This window comes from Pelodiscus sinensis, chromosome 2 (assembly GCF_052426305.1).
Source record: "Pelodiscus sinensis isolate ZL-2025 chromosome 2, ASM5242630v1, whole genome shotgun sequence".
NCBI lineage: Eukaryota > Metazoa > Chordata > Testudines > Trionychidae > Pelodiscus > Pelodiscus sinensis.
The window spans coordinates 108,115,719-108,135,810 of NC_143053.1; the positions used below are offsets into that span (position 1 = coordinate 108,115,719).

Genomic DNA, 20,092 nt, shown 5'->3' on the forward strand with positions numbered 1-20,092 from the left:
AGTCTTTTGGGTATGTGTATGTGACTGATTATTTTGTGTATTTCTAAGTGGTTACAATGATTTGTTGTCTCTCAAAGTTCAATTTTAGATACATGAAATCTGTTCTATTGTATTCCCCCTATTTTTACTCTACCAGTGCCCACTTTTAAAACACAGGGCACCAGTAAAAGTGATGTGAATGTGTAGGAGATAGAGTGGCTTGGACATGAATACATACAGATAAAAGAAACTGTTTAAACTTTCACTCTATTACCATTCCAGCTGGGGCTAGTTGCAAGCAGACCATGATATCAAATAAAGCCTCTTTACTGACCTTTCTAATTGCCTCAGGTTCCATACTTGGTGAACAAGAATGGTGACCAGAAGAGACCCAATGAGATATCCTTTAGGGTGGAACAGCAATTGCCCCACTGGACCTCTGAGAAAAAAAGAAAGCGTTATTCCATCTCTCCTGGCAAGGGCCAGCACACATGTCAACAAAACTCCACATTTCAAAGACACATGGTAGATCTAAAAGAATCAGTATGGACAATTGATCATCATCCCTCCTCAAGAATCAATAATAAATCAGCCCAGTTGATCATACTCTTCTTGAAATCTTGTCCACCTTTGGCTTCCATGTCTCTGTTCTCTCAGTTTCCCTCCTACATTTCTAATTGTTCCTTCAGCATGTCTTTGGAGGAGCCTCCTCATTCACCCTTCAACTTTCTGGGGCAGTTCAACAAGGCTCTGGCTGTGTCTACTTTGGCAAGATTTTGCACAAAAGCTACCACTTTTGCACAAAATCTTGCCACCTGTCTACACTGGCCACGAGTATTTGCGCAAGAACACTGACGTTGTAATGTACAAAATCAGTGCTTCTTGCGCAAATACTTTGATGCTCCCGCTCAGGGATAAGTCCTCTTGTGCAAGTGTTTGTGTGCAAGAAGCCAGTGTAGACGGGTAACATCAATTTCTTGCGCAAGGAAGCCCGATGGCTAAAATGGCCATTGGAGCTTTCTTGCACAAGAGAGCGTCTACACTGTCACGGATGCTTTTGCGCAAAGGCACATGCCAGTATAGACGCTCTCTTGCGCAAATACTTTTAACAGAAAAACTCTTCCGTTAAAAGTATTTGCACAAAATCATGCCAGTGTAGACGCAGTCTCTATGTTTAGTCTCCTTCTTTTCTCTCTCTACCCATTTGTGACGGGGTGGAGCAACCCCGCCACTCGGGCGAGACAGACGGGGCCGCCGCGGAGCCGGCAATCAGCGCGGCAGGCCCGAGTGGGGGCAGAGGGACGCGTCATCACGCGGCGCCGGGGCACGCCAGTGATGACGTCGGGGGAGCGACGCCAGGGACGGCAAGGGGAGGGGGGATAAAAGGAGCCGGGGAGGCCAGGGTAAAGGGGGCGGAACTGGCGGGACGGGCGGGACCGGTGGGACCAGCGGACCCGGCTGGGCCAGGAGGACCGGAGCCAGCGGCGGCGGGGCAGGAGCCGGCGGCGGCGGGACCAGGGACGCCAGAGTCAGCGGTGCTGAGACCAGCGGCAGCCGAGCCAACCGGAGCAGGGGCCCAGGCGAGGGAGGAACGAGCCGCGGGAGCCAGGCAAGGAGGCAGCGAAGGCGGCGGGGAGCCCGCAGAGACCAGCGGGTAACCAACACAGTGAGGGCCGGCGGAGTGGAGCGAGACCCAGGGCGGGCTGTGGAACCCGAGAGCGGGGGTGTTTTGGGGTACCAGCCCCCCCCCGCTACCACTGAGAGGGTGCCTCTCAGTGTCAGGGCCCTGGGTCGGGGTCCGGAGAGAGGGCGGGCCCGGACCCCCCACTCCGCCCGGCAGTCCAGAATCAAGGGGTACCTTGAGCGCGGCCTAGGGGCAACAGGAGAGGCGGCGGCCCGGACGGGCGGCCTCATGACACCATTACATTTGGGTAACCTCACCTACAAACACAAATTCAGCCTAATATAAGCACTAATAATACCTACAATCTCAATGCTGATGTCTCATAGATTTACTTCTCTGCCTCTAAAATCTCAGCTTGTCTTTCTGGCATCTCTTCATGGATGTCTAATCATCAGCTCAAGGTAAATGTGGCTAACCTACAACTCTTAATCCCCTCTCCCCTGCCCTCTCCTCCCCTTCCCCACCCCCTGCCTTCTCTGGCTACTTTCTTTCCTGATCACTGTCTACAATGCCACCATCCTGTTTACCAGTCAGTTTGTAAGTTGGGCATCAGACCTCTCTCTAGAGCCTCACATCCAGGCCATATTTAATTATGCTGATTCTTTTTACATAATATTGCTAAGAAATAGCTATTCTCAGCCGTCCACAGATCTAAAGCTCTCAGGTTCTCAGCATCTCACATCTCTTTACTGACACATATCTTTCCTCTGGACTTGACAAATGCTATCATACCCTGCTTGTGTCCATTCAGAATGCGACTGCAAGGCTCATTCTTTGAGTTTTTTTGCTTTGCCCATGTCATCCCTCTCTTTGAATCCTTCCACTGTATGGGTATGTCTGCACTACAGCATTAATTCGAGTTAACTTAATTCGAAATAGTTAATTCGAATTAAGCTAATTCGAAATAACACATCTATACACAAACTTTGAAATAGCATGTCTACACGGAGTGGATCGTGAACCAAAGTTAAGGCTGGCCAGAACCAGTGCCGGAAGAGCATCAGATTAGGACTTAGTGTGTGGGGCTACTGCCTGAGGCTATCTGAGCTCCGTGCTTAAAGGGACCCTACCCTCACCCCGGCCAGACAGTTCTCAGGGTTCCCCGCTTGCTTGTCTACCTTGATGAGGGACAGCAAAGCAGTCCTGTCTTGGAGTGCCCTGAGTGCCCGCACTTGGGACACCACAGCACTCGGCCACATGGAGCCAGAACTGCCCCTGGGCACACCTGTGCATCTTGTGGGGTCGTTGCCATCAGCCCGGTTGCACTTGCTGCAGGCTGCTATCCGGAAGGTCCATTGGGGGGCTGTCAGGATCCAGGAGACCCTGCGGGAGAGCATCCACCCCAAGGAGCCCTCAGAGCCACCCTGGCCCTCCCCACCAGGGGCTTGTGCCCCATTCCTCCCTCACATCCTTTCACTTTCCTCACCCTAACCCACCCTTCCTGATGTCAAACAAAAGACACGTATGTTCAAAAATAGAAACTGCATTTATTGAACCAAACTGGGGGGGATGAACTTCTGGGGAGACTGGGAAAAGGAGGTGGGGAAGGAGAGGGGGAAACCTGGGAGGAGGGAGCTGGAAGGAGGAAGCAAGGGGAAGAAGGGGGAGGGGAAGCTCAGGGCCCAGGGTTGGGGGTCTTGCCGGACCAACAGCTTCTGGGTTCACATGTGGCCTTTGGTGGCCAGGCTGGCAGCTATCCTGCCATAGACGGCCATGTTCCTCTATCTAGTACGGAGATCGTGGATGTTGGGGGCATCCCCCCAAACCTGAATAAGGTCCATGATCTCCACCCTGGACCAGGAAGCCACCCACCTTCTCCAGCCCCTGTCAGGCTCCTGGGAGCTGGCAGACTGTGCCTGGGGAGTGGTGAAGGGCTGGCTGCCAGTGGCTTGCTGGCTCATGTTTTGGAGCCGCTGGGTCAGGGGCCTCAGGGGCCACTGCTGGCTCTGGGCTGGCAGGCTTGGAACTGGCACAGGCACTGTGCCCAGGGTCTACCCCTTTAATGGCTCCGGGACTGGGGGAGAGGAAAGTAAGTTTTCCTGGTTGTGCTCAGAGTGGCCACCAGGGCTCCCTGGGAAGGGCTGAAGGCCCCCTATTTCGAATTAAGTGTCTACACAGCACTTAATTCGAATAGGTATTTCGAATTTGGCGTTTCTCCTCATAGAATGAGGTTTACCAAATTCGAAATAAGGGCTCCGCTATTTTGAATTAAATTCGAAATAGCGGTTTGCATGTATAGATGCTATTAAAGTTAATTCGAAATAACGGCTGTTATTTCAAATTAACTTTGCAGTGTAGACATACCCTATCAAACTAAGCTGCTTGTGTTCATGGTAAAGGTCACTGCCCTCTCCCAACATGTATCTCTCCTTCACTATTGTCTCCTGCCACCAATCAGCCCATGAGGCCAGCCTGAATCATCCACTTGATACATTTTCAAACAAGCATTTCTGTACTTTTTCTCAGGCTCCTCTTGACACTTGGGGGGTGCGGCCCTTAAACAGCGCAAAGGTGCTTCATCACCCTCAAATCCCTCCTCAAAACTCTCCTTTCCAATAATACCTACAAGAAACTTGACAGCACTTAGGTTGCTGGTGTGCAGAGGCCACTGCCCAGCATGCTGACCAATTGTTTCCTTGTTGTCTCTTGTGAACTTAGATTGTAAACTCTTAGAGGCAGAGACTGTCTTTATGATCTGTGTTTGTACCAAGTATGATGAAATCCTGGCATATGACTGGGGCTCCTACCCCCAAAATGACACTGTAAAAACTACTTAGCCCATTTTCTTTATTTTCTGGAGCAGCTTGTTTGGCATAGAAAAGTTTAGACCAGAGACAGTATTTGAGGCAAATCACATTTCAAACTCAACTTCAAGTCTGGTTGATTCTGGCGTTTTGGTTCAAGCCCTACTATAGTTTATGAGACATTATTTTCCAAAAGCCCTCTCATGTTTTTGCAGAGTTTAGAAGAGGCAAGGGGGGGGGGGGAGGAGGGAGAAAACTTTATGCTAAAATATTTGATTGTCTGAAAGACCCACAAAGCAGGTAATACATTAGTAACAATTTGAAACTGAATGAATGTACCAGTGCATCCAAGACATATACATGCACGCATGTATCTGAAAGGATAAAACAACAATAAAGGAGATCACAGCATAGGAGCCTAAAACTTGTCAAGCTACTAAGACTGAGGGCCAGGCAGACTCACAACCAAAACATATGAACAAAGATGGCAACGAGACTCAGAAAGATATTTTAAGGTCTCATCCGAAAGCCCCTCTTCCAGTTATCTACATAGTATTTGGTGTATGAATTTCAGAAGATTAAAGAACTGCGATCATTCTGCCGCAATTTGCAACTATGGCTTGAAAGGGGACAGTTATTTCAAACCAATGACAAGATCACTAATTCAGACAGTTGTGTGTATGTGTAAAAGAGGAATTTAACATATATAGCCTAGATGGTTGTGTGTTTTAGCATTGCATAGTCTCATAAGTGTACTTGTTTTGTGGGAACAGTTACTCAGTTGGGTATATTTTTTCCTCCTTTCCCCCAGGCTTCTTGGTTTGGATTATTTTAGCCCTGTGAGATAACAGTGGAGACATAGGAGTGTATGTATATAGCTACACTGCACTTATTATGCCTTTCACCAGAAGATTTCAAAGTATTTTACAAATATTAATGCATTTAATCTCAACACCCATGTGAAGTAGGGAAATAATATAATCCCCACTCTACAGATAGGAAACTGGACCATATGGAGATTAAGTAACTTGCCCTAATTACTAAGAAATCTGTGTCAGAACCAGGAAGAGAGCCCATAATACATGACTCTTCCATGTCTGCCTTTACCACAAGCACATCCTTGTTAATATTTTTAAATAGTGGTCTTTATTTTTCCATTGTGTTGTCCGAGTGTGAAATGGGTGCATCCAATGATGACAATTGTATTTTTTTCCCATTTCACATATAGGTATATATGTAGATGGAGCTTGTTCATCTTTGATCAAAATCATAGTACAGGAAAACACTGTCCCACACACAGAAATGTCTCTAGCAAGAAATTTCCATAATCATATGCTCACTGAAACTAAATGAATATGCAAAATTGCAAGCAGAGGAAGCTAAAAGAAATAATCTCTGAAATGCTGAGTGTATGAATTATAGCCCTTAGCTAAGCCTGATTTGGGTAACCAGCATTTATGCAGCAGATAACCCAGGCTGACAACGACCCTTGGCATTATTGCCACATTAATATTTTCAGTAAAAGGCTGAACTATTCTTGACCAGTTTCTCCTGAGTAATAGCTGTAAACATGCTTGTATTCAACATCATGCACCAAATTCAGCCCTGATGTAACTATGAATGATAGTGGGGAAGAATTTGGCTGCACTGACATGGATTGTTTTCCTTTTTTCTATCCCCTATCTTTTACAATATCTGAGCACTATGGACAATGTGTGAAATGCCATTCTTTCACTTGTGTATGAGTCCTCGTAGATCCCTCTTACAGGAGAGCAGAGACAGGCTCTTTTCCCAAGTCCATTTCACAACTGCTAGAATTTAATGTCCTTCTGCACCAATAAGTCTGCCCTTTCGGGAGTTGAAATTGATTTTCCTTACCTCTGTACATGAGGACAACACCTTTACAGCGTGTTATAGATGCTGAGGGCTGCTATGCATTTCAATATGCTCTGAAGCACATTTTTTTCTTTTGTACATACGAAAAGCTATGCAAGATGTCTAGGTATTAACAGAGTGTATGTGGAGATTTAAAGAGTTACAGGCAGTCCCCAGGTTACGTACAAGATAGGGACTGTAGATTTGTTCTTAAGTTGAATCTGTATGTAAGTCGGAACTGGCGTCCAGATTCAGCCGCTGCTGAAACTGATCAGTTTCAACAGCGGCTGAATCTGGACGCCAGTTCCGACTTACATACAGATTCAACTTAAGAACCCCAAGCATCCCCAAGTCAGCTGCTGCTGAAACTGATCAGTGGCTGATTCCAGGAAGCCCGGGGCAGGGGCTTCCTGTAGTCAGCCACTGGTCAGTTTCAGCAGTGGCTGACTTGGGATGCCTGGGGCAGAGCAGCTGGGGTGCTGCCAGGTTGGTCCAGTAGTGCCCAGAGCGGCGCTACGGGACCAACCGGCAGCGCCCCAGCTGCTGTACCACAGGCGTCCAGAGCAAAGCCGCGGAGCACGGGGGCAGCGGGACAGCCCAGATGCGCCATGGCTGTCCTGCTGCCCTCGGGCTCCGCGGCTTTGCTCTGCTTTGCTCCCCTTCTCCCTGGCCTGCAGACCAGGGAGACGGGGAGCAAAGCAGAGCAAAGCCATGGAGCACGCGGGCAGCAGACAGCCCAGACGCATCTGGGCTGTCCGCTGCCCGCGTGTTCCGCCGCTTTGCTCCCCGTCCCCCTGGTCTGCAAACCAGGGAGATGGGGAGCAAAGCAGAGCAAAGCCAAGGAGCACGCGGGCAGCAGACAGCCCAGATGCTCCACCGCTTTGCTTCCTCTCCCTGGTCTGCTGGAGACCAGGGAGACGGGCCTCGTTCGTAACTGCGGATCCGACATAAGTCGGATCCGCGTAACTCGGGGACTGCCTGTACAAACAAATACACTGCAAAACAAAATTGCCAGGGCCTTTACTTAGCTACCAAGTTGTGGGCAGCAGTGGGAGGAGGCTGTGTCTCCTACCCGGCCCTTCAGTTAACCTTTTACATCCTTCTTTCAAACCAGCACCTTGGACTCAGCCAGGAAACTTTTTAAAAGTCAGCCTGAACATTTGTGTTAGTCACTTTCTGCGTGACATACCACGCAGCAAGTAGGTAGCTGCATTAGTTTGCATTTCCAAGCTCTCCGGGCAGTGTCCTCACCCAACCCAGAGCACACTACAGCAGCACAGGACAAATGTGTGCATGACAGCACAACGGCCCACACGAGAGAGAAAATGTTACACTCTTCCGGGCAGACATAAGTGCAGAAATTGCGCTTGTCAATTCTTCTGGTTTCTTTCGCCCACTCTTCCTCACTACTTTGATCTTCCCTAATTATGACTCAGCCAGTTCATGCTCATTCTCTGGCTTCACAATGACATCATGTTGCTCATATTCATTTTACTGCACCATATGAATCTGTATGTCACCAGCTTGCTAACTACACTGCTGTTCACTAACTCTCCTGGTGGCTTTAGATATGTATTGAATCTAAGAGTGGCATAACTGACCTCATGATGGAAGAGCAATTGCTCAAAACCACCCTTTGAGACGTCTCACATAAGAATGAATAGAGCTACTTGGGAAACATCGGCCCTCAGCCAGTAATGAACAAATTTGTGTCACCAATATCTTGTGGACAATGGCATCAAAGACAAAGGACAGATGTTAATGAAATCAACATGAAAACTTAATCCTTGTCCATTGCAAAGAAAAGATCATTAAACAATACAGTCTAGTTTACAGCAAACCTGACTACTCCCTTCCTATTGGACTGATCTCTTAGCCAGATGATTCATACTGCATGACACCATCACAACTACCTCTCCTAGCTTTTCATCATATTTAGCCTTTCTGTTAGTTGCCAAATATACCCATAGACTGGAACATTCTTGTTTCCGTGTTTCTGAAATACTTGTATCACACCATTTAATAAAGGTACTGCTTTGCATGTATGTATCCATAGATCTGAAAGCACGTTACACTGAAATGTTTGTGGACAAAGGTCCAGACCCTCAAAAGTATTTAGGTTCCTAACACCCATTGAATTCAATATGAGTTAGGCACCTAACTACCTTTGAGGATCTGCCCCAAAGTAACTTGCCCAAATGCATGCTTGTTTTCTACAGCCATTTTGCACTCACTGTGAGATACTTGTCTTTAAGTGGCTAGGGTTAATGTACTTGAAGTGCAACATTATGAAAAGAGTCATCACGGTTGTGAATAAGTCAATGATGGTTGTCCCACACTGGGAGAAACTACTTGGCCTTTGTCCATACAGCTCCTATACTCCAGAACTGAATTGTTGCCTTACCAAACATTTTAACGGCAGTGATATTCTTTATCAACTTTTCTAGGCTTCTACATAGCAGAGGTGTCTGTATGTATCAGTAGGTATAAATCACTCTGGAGTACAAATTAATAGACTTAATTTCCAGAAACTAATAGAGACATTTAGCAAGGTTCTACAGAATTTCATTTAATGACCTGACAGAATTTAACACAAAACAAAATATTTTCTATAAATTTTGTACTCATCTATAAAATTCTATAGCTAGAATATTGTTTTCGGTTAAATGCTACAGGGTGATTGGAAAAGTCTGCAGAAAGGCCATTGCCTGCTATTAAACGCTACAAGAGGGACTCTCATTGGATACTCCCAATCCACTTTATCTCTGTATCACGTCAGGTTCTTCTTCTCTTCCAGGGGTGGGCAAGAGGGCCTCCGCAGGAAAGATTTGGCCCATCAGTTGGGTAGAGCTAGACTGCAGCCACCTTGCTGCTCCCCCGCCCCTCGGGCAATTAGGGCCTGGGGAGCACGTGAAGTCTCCTCCATTGCCAGGGGCATTTGGTTCTTAGAGGGAACTGTCAGCTGTTCTGAACAGCTGGCGGTTCCCTCTGGCGTGGGCAAAGACTTCACGCGCTTCCCCACCCCAGGCCACACAGGATCTGTGGGCAGGGGAGCATGAAAGTGTCCTGGTCCTGCCCTTTTCATCTGAGGCCCTGCCCCTTCCAGGGTGGCCCAGGGCCACTTCAAAAATTTGTGAAGTGGCTCCCCCAAATTATTGCCCACCCCTGTTCTATTAACCAGGCCTGACCCCAGGGCAAGGTGAGCAAGGAAGTTGCCTTGGGCCCCATGCCTTCAGGGTCCCACGCTGCCTGGCACCCACCCAGCTGCTTGCTCACTGCCCTGGCTAGGAGTTGCCCAGCTGCACAGAGCAGCCAACCACAGCGTGCTGCTTTTGGCCCCCACAAAGTCTTTGGCTTGGTTTGCTCTTAGCCCTTTCTTGACACGCCACACATACTTCTCTTGGCCTGTGAGCTTCTCATTTCCACTCATCATATAGGATTTGTCCTTACACAGCTTCCTTACAGATGGTCCACATGATTTAAAATGGAAACTAAGTGCATCATGTACTACATTTCATAAGCTGCTAACTACTGGCTCCTCTTCCATTGATAGCCAAAACCAAACACGAGCCACATGATGGTTAAAGTCCTGATGCATCAATGAGCCCTACACAAGAAGGGCCCTGTATGGATCCCACTGATTTCAAATGCTTCACAGAGAACCAGGTTTCCTGCTCATTGCACGACACAGTTAGCATTATGTGTTAGAAGTTTCCCATTAGGGGCCTACACTGACCAGTATTTAAAGGGATAGCACAGATTTAAATTTTAAAAATTCAGATTTAAATTAAAAATGTATAACTGTTCATACCACCAATGTTATGAGACAATTTGTGAAATAATTTACCTGTCAGTGTTTTAAGGATTTGTATTAACTGTGAATTTCCCAAGGTGAAACAGTGATATTAGACTCATCAATTTTATTTGCTGATTCTGAAGCACTAACAAAATGTTAGTGTTTGCTTTTCCAGCAATGCCCGTGAATGTTTCGTAATTCTTTAAAACTATAACTCTTTTCCAGTTAATTTCTGTATACATTTTATAACGTATTTGTGTTTATATTTAGAGTCATAAATTAAATCTAAATTAGTGACAAAACCTATGGTTTGAGCCTCAGGCATATGACAATACTCAATAATTTGAGATAGTGTTAGTATGGAAGGTGCAGCATAAAAATAAATTCTATTATGCTGTAATTAGATTTTAAAAGGAAATGTAGTGCCTTTACCCAAAGATATTGTGAGTAATTGCATACATACAAAGCTTTATTTGGCATTAGAGAAGTCATTACTCACGAATTTCAATGGCATTATATCATAGCTTTATCTGACAACCAAGATGTTGAACAGAAATAAAACCTATGTAATCACATACAAGTCTATGTTAAACTGCAGAGTATATCTTAAAACAATTTGGGGACTGGTGCGCATAGCAGGATGCACGCATTGCAAGCTGTAAGCAGGGGCCAAAACCTCCACCCCACTCCCAACTCTGTTTGCCATCAATCCCCCAGAGGGATAGGAACTGGAAGGGCATAGAATCATAGGATCAAAGAACTGGAAGTGATCTCAAGAGGTCATCTAGTCCAGTCCCCTGCACTCAGGACCAAGCACCATCTAGATCATCCCTGACAGGTGTCTGTCTAACCTGCTCTTAAAATCTCCAATGATGGAGATTCTTCAGTCTCCCTAGGCAATTTATTCCGGTGCTTAACCACCCTGACAGTTAGGAAGGTTTTTCCTAATGTCCAACCTCAATCACACACGTTGTAAGTTAAGCCCAGTGCTTCTTGTCCTATAATTAAAGGTTAAGGAGAACAATTTTTCTCTTTCATCTTTGTAGCAACCTTTATTGTACTTGAAAACTGTCCTCTCTCAGTCTTCTCTTCTCCAGACGAAACAACCCTATTTATTTTTTCAATCTTCTCTCACAGGTCATGTTTTCTAGACCTTTAATCATTCTAGCTGCACTTCCCTGGGCTTTCTCCAATTTGTCCACATCTTTCTTGAAATGTGGTGCCCAAAACTGGATACAATACCACAGCAGAGGCCTAATCAGTGTGGAATAGAGCAGAAAATTTGCTTTGTGTGTCTCATTTACATCACTACTGCTGATACAGCCCAGAACGATGTTTGCTTTTTTTTGTTTTGCAATAATGTTACAATGTTCGCTCATATTTTGCTTGTGATCCACTATAACACCCCAAATCCCTTTCCACAGTTCTTCTTCCTGAGCATTCTTGTGTAGGGACCAGGAATTGTGATCTTATGTTTTAGGTTCATCTGTACCACGTGACCAGATAATTCCTTTCAGGAAGAATATGCATGTGGTGGGCATGTAGCTCTGGAGAGCCACACTACAGGTTCAGAAAAGAATGATTCACTGGTTATGGTGCTTGCCTACGGGGGGACGGACAGACTTGCCAGGCCCCAGCGCAAAGCGGGCGCTCCATGCTCCCAGAAGGGGTGGGGCTGGGGGCTAGCATCTCCATGCTAGGCGTTCAGTGATGCCTGGGGCTCCAGCAATGATTTAAAGGGCCCAGGCTCTTGTCACTGCCTCAGTAGTGGCAGTCAGGAGCCCTGGTCCATTTTGCTCAGGAAAGCCAGGTTCAGTTCCCTGCCCTATCACAGACTTTCTGTCTGACCTATGGCAAGTCAGAGGTGTGATTCCCAACTCATAGGCACAGCTGTGTGAGCTCTCATTTGAGCTAGTATTCTAAAAACAGTAGGGTAGCTGCAATGGCAGAGGCTAGTTGCCCTGAGTACAAACTTGCCTACAACCTGTGGGTATGCACCCGGGGCTGCTAGCACAAGGCTGTGCTGCTTTTTTTTTTTTTTAATTGTGCTACTTCAAACGAAAGCTGGCAAGAGTATGTGAGCTAGAAATGACACCCCGAGCTCACCATGCAGACAAACCTTTAGTCTCTCTGGGCCCACTTTCCCATTTGTGAATTGAGAGTAATAGTACTTTCTTAATCTCACCAGGGTGTTGCGAGGATAAATGCATTAGGCATATATGTATGATGGATGGAGGCAGCTTGGTGCCATGGCAGAACTGAAAGCTTTGAATACTATATTATTCGTAAACAATTATCTTGGAGCAGCACCTACAAGGCAAACTAGGTTGAGACCCCATTGTGCTAGACTCTGAGCCAGCATACAGTCTGGTGAAGGCTAAGACTGGTTCTTAGCAGCTAAAAAGCTTCTTCTCTAAAACGTTCTTGCAACATTTCCTGGACTTTCTAAACAAAATTATTTGGTAAAAACCTCAACAGACCCAGAACAAGCAATGCCAAACTTTAAAAATATATCTCCTGTCACCTACACCGGTATCAAACCTCCCGAGTTTGTCATCTCACAATTTCTTTCCATTATACTCCATCTTAACAGCTGTAAATGACTTTGACAAACTGTGCTTGTACGTTCCCACTAACATTAGCAAAAATTATGTCAACTGCACTGACAACAAATTGTCGGCATACAAAGATCCTAATCTTTATACAGCATAAAGAACACAAGTCTGCACTACTTCTTCAGTGCATATCATACTGGTATTTCTACAACGCCCCTCCTCTGTTCTCAACTGCCCCTTCTCCAATCAATCAGCTTAATGCAAAACAATTCTATTCTTACATTAATATGTGCACATCACTGTATTCCCTGTCTTCCCAATTTGTGTGGGAAGCAGTGAACCATTTCCCTTCCTACAAACCCCTTAGCAAATAAATTTAGCTTGGTTTGCTGCCATCCTATACTGCCTAGGTCAGGCATGTCCAAAGTCCGGCCCGTGGGCCAATTGCGGCCCGTGTTCCGGTTTAATATGGCCCCCCAGGTAATTTGGCAATATCTATCTTTTATGGCCCCCAACGAATCCATATGTATTGAGATGAATACATTGTAAAATCTCAGTTAATGTCAGTTGGTCTAAATCAGTTATAAATATATTTGGACACAACATGTATACTTGCTGTTATGTTCCTGTTCATATTTTTTGAACTTAAAAGTTGACAGACAACCTTTGTTACCAATAATATGTAATGTACTTTACAATGTTCCTGACATATATTTCAGCTTCCTGGATTTTTTTTTCATCTGGCCTTCAGATATGAAAGGCAGAGTGATTTAACGCCTGTTTAGATTTGTCATCCATGTGACGAAATGAAAAGTATGCCGTTTGCAATAAACTTTGCATAAAATAGTTAATTTGCATTTAATTTTAATGGTTCAAAGAATGTCAGGCAAAATGGTCGGCCCTCACACTTGTTCACTTCATCAAATCTGGCCCTCGTTGAAAAAAGTTTGGGCACCCCTGGCCTAGGTGTTGCCTTTATGAGTGGCTGGGGAGTGCTCAACCCAGGGCCTCCCCCACTCCATACCAAATCCTCAACCCCTCCTCTTCCTTCTCTTTCCCATTCCTCCCCTCCCCAGAGTGTGCCCCACGTTTGCCCTTCCCTTCCTCCTCCCCAGCATGCTATTGAACAGCTGACCCATTGAGGTGCTGCAAGGGAGAGGGGATGAACACACTGGGGGGCTACTGGTGGGTGCTGAGCACCCACTATTGTTTTCTGTGTGCATGCCAGCCCCGGAGCACCCACAAAGTCAGCCCCTATGCCCCACTGAATGTCCTAGGTAACACAAAATAGTGTTGCATTCTATTTGCAGAAATACTGACATACATGTGAACACAGACAAGCTGTCTTGCCTGGAAGTACTCTTGGGTATGTCCGAAGGCACTGAAACTTAATCAATATTAAACACTAACACACTTGAACACACAGGAGGCCTCACTCAATGTATACTTTTCATCATATCTAATGTCGTTGAAAGTGTTAAATCTTTCTCTCTCTGTGTATATATATATCTATATATCTATATATTAAATTAGCACATTTAAAACGATTTCACTTGGGAGCAATTTTGGTAATTTTTTACAAAATGTATTATAAAACTCCCATAGGAAAGCAGTTTTTTATGATCAGTCACACTGGAAAAAAAAATGCATCAACACGTGGCAAAATTGCTTCATCCATAAATGTAAACATTCCTGCAATGCAGCTGGATTTTTCTTTTACAAAAGAGCATATGGAGGCAATTACCTGAATGTAAATGTGATAAAGAATGGATGAAATGTGAACTAAATGATGCCGTGTTACTTAATATAAAGAGACTGGTCTGTGAGATCAAAGTTCTATAACACAGAATATAATGGACACAACTAGAGAGAAATGTTGCTGAACTTTTGGTTTAAAACATGGCTACATTTTGATGAAATATTATGTAGACAAAACTGGGACGTGCTTAAGAGCTAGCCAGAACCAAACCTGATATGCATTAATATCTAAGCCCCACACCCAGAAGAGCAATTTCCAGATGCAGAGGGTTAGTAACAAGAAACTTCTCTCTGAGCAGAGATCCAGAAATCATGGCTACAGGATGGGAACACACTTTACTCTCACCTTTAAGAGAATGTCAGAAGTAATGTCTATTTTTCCCACTCTAAATCCATTAATCTATACTGTGCAACTTTTGCATCCTGTCATGCAGATTGTGAGAATTCTGGGGTAGGGCCTGGCTGTCATCTTTGATACATGTCTGTAAAGAACCTAGCACTTGATCAATGTACTGGGTGTTACTATAATTCAAATCAACAAACAAGAATCTCTGTAAAAGAGAGTGACTCAATGTCAGAGTAGCAAGCACTATTTTATTAAAAAAAATGTATTAAGAAAAGAAAATTGGGTCTTGAGTTCCTGAAAGGATTTTTAAAAGATCTGCTTTTTAAAAGATCACACTGAGAATTAATTTTGTGTACTTTCTACAGCACTGTCTTCTTGATGGGAATATCAATATGCAAAACTCCTCATTTCAGTTTTTGTTTTTTCATTCTTTTATTTTTCAATTACATTTGATAATATGGAACATTTTTTAAATTAGTCTGAATCTGATGTCTGTGGCAGAACACTTGAATGAATAAGATACATCAGCCTGTAATGAAAACAAAAAAAAGGGAGGGAGGGGAGAAAACTTCCTAAACAAATACAATAAAACAAGACACAATACCTTCATCACCAGCAAAAAATTAAGTATAATTTACTGAAATTACATTTTTATGTATTATTTATGCAATGTGCAAAGTGTTCTATATGGCTAACAGAGTCCCATCCCTGATTGTTTAGGAAGATTCTGATCCTGCAGACACGTACTATTTGGTTTCAAGGGGATTATTCCCTCTTCTGACACCTTGTGTCTGGTCCTTCAAGGATAAACCATGCCTCAGCTACATCTAATCCACTGTTTGATGATCGCTCATGGCCCTGTTTGGACAACTCCTTTAAAGAATCTTAATGTTACTTCCAGATGGCCAACTTCATGGGCACGAACAAGCTTCAAACATCACCCAGTGCCTATCTCATGACAAATCCAGTTGACCATTCCCTTGGTTTTGACCTTCTGTGCCATCTGTGGGCAATGCTCCATTATTTCAGATGTAGAGTGACTAGATAAATGCAAATAACTAGAAGTGGAGCCTACGTGACTCTCTCTTTTCCCCACTATAGCCCATTAAAAGATGTAGATCATATACTTGCCAGCTCTATCCATCAGCAAGAGCTTCCTGGTTCCCCCAGGGCTTTGTGCAATTCCTTTCCCTCAGCTATTGAGCGGTTAAGACATTTAGATTAACACGCTTGACTTGAACATCTATGCAAATGCAATAAAAAATAAAATGGAATATTCCCAGAAGCAGATGCTAGCATGACATTAAGTGACCAGACAACAACCTCAGACACAAACATTACAAGTTATAAGGCAAAAAGGGTGTGTGGGGAAGAGATGGGATTCGAAGAATAAGGGTAGTAAAGATGATGCCGTTTTCTTAGGTTAGTTCCATACTCATTCTGCATGCTGGTTTCCCTTGCTCTGATTTCCTTTCCCCTCCATCTTCCTTCCGTCTTCTGCCCCCCTTGCCTGGCAACGTTAAAGAGGGCAAAGACAGGGCTGTATGCAAAGGGGGTGCAAAGGATGCAAACGCATCCTCTCATTGCCCCCAAGTAAGCATGAGGGGGCTCCATTAGGGCAGTGGATCTGCAGCTTGAACTCAGCACCCCCCCTTTCCTTATGCAGCAAGGAGCCCATGCTGGTGCTCCAGCCTTGTCCCCCTTCCTGCCCATGAGATGGGAGCGACAACTTTGGCTTCTTGCTTGTGGGGGCGGAGAAAGTCACAAACCTTGCTGCACAATTTGGCTTGCATGGAAGAAGCCCTCTCCCTCCCACTCCCCCAGCTGGGGGAACAGTAGCACACAGGCATCCTGCCTGGTGGTTTTCCCTGCTTCTCCCATTGGCCAGAATCAGGGCAATGGGAGCAGTGCGAGGCAGTGCCTGGGTCCAGCGCAGGACACAAAGGCAAATAAGTGCCCCCTATCTCCTTGTGCCCAGACCCCCACACTCCCAGGCCCCTCAAACACACCTGGTGAGACCATGCACTCCCAACCTGCTCTTGAACCATCCTCTCTGGCCAGACACCTACCCCCACCCTGCTCCTGGATCCTCCTTTGCTCCTGCACCCTCCCTCCTGGACACACACTGCACCTTCCCTTACTCTTGCCCCCTCCCACTGGCCAGACACTCTACCCCCAGCTAGGACTGGCCTGAGCCATTCTTGCGCCCCGGGCAGTGTGTGCGCGGCATATGCATGGCCCTGCCCCGGGCGCGCGGCACCTGATTGACAACTGCTGCTGCTATAAATGAAGAAGCTGGCTCCAGCCTTTACTCCAAGGTTGGATAAAGGATGATTTGCAGACTGGATCCGGCCACAAGAGCCTCAGACAGCTCCCTGCCTGCCCTGCACCTGGTCAGCACTCCAGAGAGCTGGGTGCAGGGTCATATGTGTTTTTGTGAAAGCTGAGAGCCTGGAGGGAGGGGGCAAGAGGCTTCACATGCTCTCCCACCCCTAGTAGCTCCCATTGGCTGATTTTGGCCAATAGCAACTACCTGATTGCAGGACAGGCAGCATCTGAAGTGCCCCTCCTCTCTCAGGTTCATAGCTTTCAATTCAGAGCAGTAAACATGGCTCCTGCAACTCCCTGAGCACATACAGGGCTGGAAGGCAGAGACTCTGGCTAATGAACCTGCTCAGCTGATGACTGGGAGCCACGTAAGATCTCCTAGCCAGAGCCTCTCTCCAGCACCCCAGCCCTGCCCTCCCTCTGCCCCCCCACCCCATGCATCCCAAACCTTGTACACCCTTGGTCCAGCCCCACTGCATCCTACACCTCTCTTTGGGTCACAACCCCCTCTCAGACCTTGCATCCCAATCCACTATGCCTGGTCACGGCCCAAATACCTGTCACCCCCTCCTGCACTACTCCAGGTCACAACCCACTCCCAGGCCCTGCATCCCTTCTCACCCCAGTCTGTTGCCCCAGGTCATAATCCCCTACTTCTCCCAAACTCCCTCCTAAATCCCACACCCCAACCCCTTACCCCAAGCTCCATTCTGCATCCAAACTCCATCCCAGACCTCTGCATCTCCTCCATTAATATAATAGAAAAGAGTGGCCCTTGACCACTTACCAAATTCTTGGAGTGGCCCCCCCACCAGAAATTATTGCCTACTCCTTGTTAATGGTTTATGGTAAGAAAGAAAAAGATTCCTTTAACAGAATTTTTTTGTGTTGCAGATATCTTAAATTCTGATCTTAATGATTTTTTTAAAATCCCGTGTTACTAATTAATACATGGCAAACTGTACTGCATTAAGGCCAGATCTTTGCTATGTGTTAGAGTTCTGGCTCTTATGAGTCAGAAATAGCAAGTACTAGGTGTGATGTTAGATGTTTTGTAGGGTGAAACCTTATTTGCAAGATCTTTGAAACATGCATTTGTCTCTTAGGAAGGATGATGATACATGTACTCCAAGGTCTCAGGGGGTAGCTGTGTTAGTCTGTAACTAAAAAAATCTTAAAAGACAACAATGGTCCTATAGCACATTAGGCTAACAAAAATATATACAGCCACTCCCCGAGTTGCAAACGGTCGAGTTACGACCGTTCGCACTTATGACCAGAGCTCCCATGGAGTGGTCGTAAAGGCGGTCCCCGAGTTACGAACGCGACCCGCGCTTACGAACAGCACCGTCACGTGTAACTCAATGGGGTCCAAGTTACGAACAGATCGAGTTACGGCCAAGTGTTTGGTCCATTACTCATTCGTAACTCAGAGAAAGGCTGCAAATAGTATCATGAGCTTTCATGGGGGCAGCCCACTTCTTTAGCCAAGTGTAGCGTTAATTTTCTTTTTATTTGATTTCATATTAAATAATCATAAGCATTGCTCCTTGTTAATTATCTCTTATTTTAATATATTTTCTTCCATACCTACAGACTATTTAAAATATATATATATCTATGGGTTTTGTCTGTATGATGGGTGTACATCTGCACACAACCTCAATATTGGTGTTGCACATAAGAAATTTCAACCTGCCCAAATAAAAATTCAACCTGGCCAAGGATGGAAAATTCTAGAGGGAACACTGATGGGAGGGGCTGGTAGCAGTATGGCAGAGTCAAGGGAATGGTGCCCCCCTGCTCCATGAGGAGCAACCTGGACCCAGCACCGCTGGCTGGTAACGCTGCATGCACTCTCCCAGCACTGGCCTCACTGAGCAGGTAGAGCAGCAGCAGGTAGAGGTGTCTGGGGGGGGAGAAAGGGGCCCTGGTGGCCACGCTGCCCACCATAATCCCAGAAGGTAATTTCTATAAAACCTTTAATACTGTATAAATGTTTAGTATGTTACAACAACGTCATTTTACCAATCACTGTTTCCACTCACATTTTTCATTAACGTCTCTTATGCGCACTCATTGCAGGACTATTTTGAATTCCTTTTTATTTAAAAAAATTGCAGTCCACATTTATAAACAAAGCACCTCTCCCTCCTTCTCCTCCCCCTCCCCAAATTCCTGTGTATGGGCCTGAAAGAGGAGGAGGATGAAGGCCAGGAGCATGGGTAAATTGGCAACAGAAATGGAACAATCAATGGTAATGGCAATGCAAGAGGAGCAACTGCCAATAGCAACATCCCTTTGTATAAGCTGTAGCTCAGAGTTTGAAACTTGTGACCTTTATATTTCCATCGGATCATTTTTAATGTTCGCTATCAAATTCAGCTCAAAAACTGAACAAATGAAGGGTTAGAGACTTCTCCCATTGAAGTTAATAGGCATTTTGCCATTCTCTTTAATGGGGGCTGTTTCAGGCCTTAAACTTCCTACTTACAATAACTCTCATCATCTTCATTTGCTCACATGCCAGGGCTAATGGTCAGGTCAAAATAACTAGATGTCATGTGGGTCAGATCATTTGGTGCTCATTGTGTGCACCCCAGTGGACTGTCAGTTTAATACTTCATCAAGTGCTATCTCTTTAGAAAGCAACTTTAAATAATCACCGCCATCCTTGAGCTAACTTTAAAAAGCTATGTCACATTCACAAGGTATCATGAGATCAGCCCCATGTTATTGTGGAACCAATCTATTTCTACACTGTAGCTCTATTTAGAGAGCGAGAGTGTTTTCAATGAGGCGTCTGTCTTGGGAGCTTTCACGAGGTGTTGATCTCTCAGAATCTGAGGCTGTTAAGTTGCAGTTTGCTCTGCACAGTTTATCTGTTCTTTCAGGACTTTTCTGGGGGAGGGCTAGAAGGGAGCCATTAGTGGATGGAGGGAAGGGTTTGAGATTATTCTGTGTAGAAAGGTTTTGAGCCATGGCTGGAATACATTATGGATTTTTATTAATATAGATGACATGTAC

At 45.5% G+C, this 20,092-nt stretch overlaps 1 long non-coding RNA gene across 1 annotated transcript in view; it reads right to left on the reverse strand.

Annotated features, from left to right (window-relative positions):
- Nucleotides 1–196: 196 nt before the first annotated feature.
- The window catches only part of LOC149525319 (uncharacterized), a 176,431-nt gene continuing 156,535 nt past the window's right edge, over nt 197–20,092 (reverse strand). Inside the window, exon 5 of the long non-coding RNA XR_016348840.1 lies at nt 197–418. This is a non-coding gene — a long non-coding RNA (uncharacterized LOC149525319). The remainder of the gene's footprint in view (nt 419–20,092) is intronic.